This window comes from Meriones unguiculatus, chromosome 5, assembly GCF_030254825.1.
Source record: "Meriones unguiculatus strain TT.TT164.6M chromosome 5, Bangor_MerUng_6.1, whole genome shotgun sequence".
Classification (NCBI taxonomy): domain Eukaryota; kingdom Metazoa; phylum Chordata; class Mammalia; order Rodentia; family Muridae; genus Meriones; species Meriones unguiculatus.
The window spans coordinates 120,946,849-120,951,122 of NC_083353.1; positions in this window are offsets into that span (position 1 = coordinate 120,946,849).

Consider the following 4,274-nt stretch of genomic DNA (forward strand, 5'->3'; position numbering starts at 1 on the left):
CTTCGGAGGTCTCCGCCCACTGGGCGACACCGGGCGGGGCCGGGGCGTGGTCTCCGCAGGCTCCACAAGAGCCGGTCTCCTGGGTGGGGCGGCGTATCACCTCTCTCCTGTTACTTTCCTTAGTCACCCTCTTCCTACCCTCTTGCCTCGCTCAGAGGATTGAAAATAGAACCCGAGTTAGTTATTTTGTGACAAGGTCCTGCTATGCAGCCTAGGCTGGTCACAGGGTCCTTGTGCTTCAGCCTCTGGAGTACTGGGCTACAGGTGACCCCTGGCTTCATCTTCTAGGGGGATGAGGAAGCCAGTCTTAACCAGTTCCTTACTGTTTTCATTTCTACGTTGTCTCTTTTGTTTGGAGGGTCTCAGTACAGCCCAAGCTGGCCTGGAACTCACTACGTAAACAGGGTGGCTGGGAACTCGTGCTGTCTTCCTGTCTTTGCTTCCACACCATAACCAGCTCTACAATGCATTTCAAAAATGATTTATCTTGCCGGGCACAATGGAGCACGGCTGTAATCCCAGCACTCAGGGAGGCAGAGGCAGGCGGATCTCTGTGAGTCCGAGGCCAGTCTGGCCTACAAAGCGAGTCCAGGACAGCCAAGGCTAAACAGAGGAACACTGTCTCGAAAAAACAAAACAAACAAAAAATTCATTTTACTTTAAATTGTATGTGCGTTCACACACACATGAGTGCATTGTATCTGCTGGGAACTAGTATCACAGGAAGGTGGGTCCTGGGAACAGAATTCAGATCCTCTGTGAGGGCAGTGTGCATTTTAAACCACTGAGCCCTCTGTCCAGTCCCAACAGTGTGTTTTAATCACAAGTTTCACGTTACTTGCCCAAACAACAGCTCATTCCTTCCTCTCGTAACCATCTGATTTTATCATGATTTTTTTTCTTGCGTGTCTGTTTCTTGCCAAGTATTTCTTGCCAATATTTCTTTACAAATATTATCTTCTTGTATCACTAATTCATCCATATCACATAACCTAGTATCAAATATATATACAGAAACATATCCGTCTTACAGGGGGGGGGGAAGGAATGGTAGGAAGGTAGTGGATATGAGCAAAGTACAACGATATATGCAAATGACACACATAAAAATGCCTCAGTGAGACCCATTGTTTCATATGCCATCTGTCCTGCTTAGCTTTTTGTCAACTTGACACAGCTTGAGTTATCTGAGAAGAGGAACCTCAGCTGAGAACATGCCTGCCTCAGACTGCCTGTCAGTGAGTCTGTGGGGACTTTCCTGATTAATGACTTACGTGGGAGGGTCCCTCTCACCGAGGGCAGTGTCACCCTTGGGCAGGTGGTCCTGGGTTGTTTAAGAAAGTAGGTGGAGCCAGACAAGAGGGGCAAGCTACTTAACAGCACTCCTGTACGGGTCTGCTTCAGTTTCCACCCCCTGGTTCCTGCCTTAAGTGATGGAATGTGACCTGAGCTTTGTAAGAAAAAAGTAAATCTTTTTCTCCCAGGGTTGCTCTTAGTTGTGGTGTTTTATCACAGCAATGGAAGCCCTAGCTAAGACACTAATAATGATAATGGTAATATAACAACAAAACAAAAACAGAGGGAGAAAAAGAGGAAACCTGAGTCAAACTAAACAGCTTTTCCAAACCACTGATTTAGAACACTACACTGACTCCTCTGGCCTGGACCTTCTTCACCCCTTAGTATCTGGCGTCTCTGAATGGATGCTTCAAACCCTGCGTCTCTATGAACACTAGAACAGGTGACTCTTTATTCTAATGTCCTGCCAAGATGACATTTGTTCACGTGTCTTGAACCTGATGGCAGAACGGCTCAGGCTGGCTTGAGCTGAGATCTGTGTCTAGTAGGTCTAGTGCCGAGGCAGCTGACTGAGCAGGAGTCTCCTTCCTGAGAAGGGGAAGTGGGGCCTGAGCTGGGCAGAAGTATCAATGATGCCCTCGAGTCTGATGGAAAGAAAAATTCCCATCATTAACTGCTTATAAAAGGAGGCTTTTCTATAGCTTGATGACCAATTCATTGGAATAAGATAAGCCTCTATTTAATTATTTTATACTTCCTTCAGTCTGAAATGCCAGTTACTGTTAAGAGGCACTGCTTTCATGTACCATCAAGAAAGAAAAAAAGTTACTAAGAAAAACTATAACATTGAATTGACCAGTATATGCACTTACATACATTAAATTACAATTTAATTTATAGGAGCTTGTCATCTTGCTTTGTTTGTTCAACTAGAATCTCACGATGTGGCCCAGGCTGGCCTCAAACTAACCATTCTCGTTCTTCAGCCTTCTGAGTGTCGGTATTACAGGGATGTACCACCATGGCTAGCTTGGCATGTTGGTTTTAAGAATAATTTTTTAAAGCCCAGGGTAGTTGCTCATGCCTAAAATTCTGGCACTCAGAAGACTGAGGCAATAAGTTTGTTGAATGTCCGAGCCATCTTGGGCCATATAGTGAGTTTCAGATCAGCCTAAACTACAAAATGAGTCTTGGTCACAAAAATTAACTAACTAACTAACTAACTAACTAACTAACTAACAGGCTGAGAGATGGCTCAATGGTTGGGAGCACTTGTTCTTGCAGAGAGCTGGGGTTAGATTCCCAGCACCCACATGGGAAATCAGTTATACATAACTCCAGTGCCAGGAGATCCGTCACCCTTTTTCCTGCCAGGGGCACCAGGCACACACATGGTGCACAGATTTGCACACAGGCAAAACATTCATGTACATAAAAGAAAACAATAAATCCAAAGGATAAACAAATAATTAAAACTAAAAATACATTTTTCCTCCTCACAGTTTTGTCCTCTCTTTTATAAACTAAGCTGATGGTGAAGAGCGAACTTTGATTGACAGTTTCATGGGATTAAGACAAACCAAGGATCCCAGCACTCAGGGAAGCAGAGGCAGGTATATCTCTGTGAGTTCCAGGCCAGCCTGGTCTACAAAGCCAGTCTAGGACAGCCAAGACTACATAGAGAAACCCTGTCTCAAAAACAAAATGAAACAAAACATAACAAAAATACCAAAATAAACAAACAAGCCTAGCCAAGGAAATAAACCCCTGGGTGGGTCTGCAAGAAAATTTGTAGATTAGAGGAACTGAGTCAGGAAGAACTGCTATAACGTGAGTGCAACCATTCCTTGGGCTAGGGAGGGAGGAAGAAAATCGTTCTGAGCCAAAGTGTTCTTTTCCCTCTGGTGGCCAATATGACCAACTGCTTCATGCTCCTGACCCCATGCACCTGGAACTGAGCCAAAACAAACCCTCCCTTCTTTAATTTGCTTTTGTTAGGCATTTTGTCTCAGTAACCAGAAAAGTAAATAGTATGTAAGGATTCAAATGAAGGTACTGTAGGGCCATAGCCTTGCTGCCCTTAAAACTAACATAAGCAAACAAAACAACACACACACACACACACACACACACACACACCACCCAAACAAACAAATGAACAAACAAACAAACAAACAAAAAATCCTCAAACAAAAGCAAAACCCCCAAACTAACATAAGCAGTTAGGCAGCAAAGCATGACAAAGGGAAGGCTACAGTTAATCAGAGAGATTGCTACAAGGGGTCCTAATTGTATCCTTGGAAATGAGACCCAGGGAGAGATTTGAGTTCAGGAAACAGCAAGCTGGAGGTGTGAAAGTTTAACATGGTGAGAGTTTAGAAACGGTAGCTCCCACTGAAGTCTTCTGCAGCCAAGTTTCCCTGCGACTTTTCCTGTCCTCCTGCTCACACTTCTTCCTCTGACGCAAACCTTAGACGCCAGAAAGCCTTCCCCTGGCTTAGTCATAGAAACCGGAACCCTGTCTCCCAAAGGTAGCCACAAAGCCTGAAAATGTCAGGCAGTCTGACAGAGTTTGTCTTCATGCCTTCTAAATACTCTAAATACAGGCTTTACACCTGGAGATTGGTGCTGTGCCCAGCCTTCACCGGAGGAGCTCTTTACTGCAGTAGGTGTCAGTTGATGCAGAAACCCCTCACTGGCCAACGTGCTGATAGTCCAAGCGGAGGGCTCAGCCCTCTACGGGGCAACTATGTCTCTCCTGCTCTCAAGGCTCAGGAATGGTGTGGAAGAGGAGGCGCAAATGTTAAATGCCTGGGACGGGAATGTGTGGATGGAAATAAGATGTCCTCTGGCTGTGACATGGCTGTTGTTGCACATAGGAACTCACTGTGATGGGGATATCTGCACAAGACCAGAACAAGACTGTCAGCCCAATGTGGTGGGGCATGTCCTTCACTCCAGCACTCAGGCGGCAG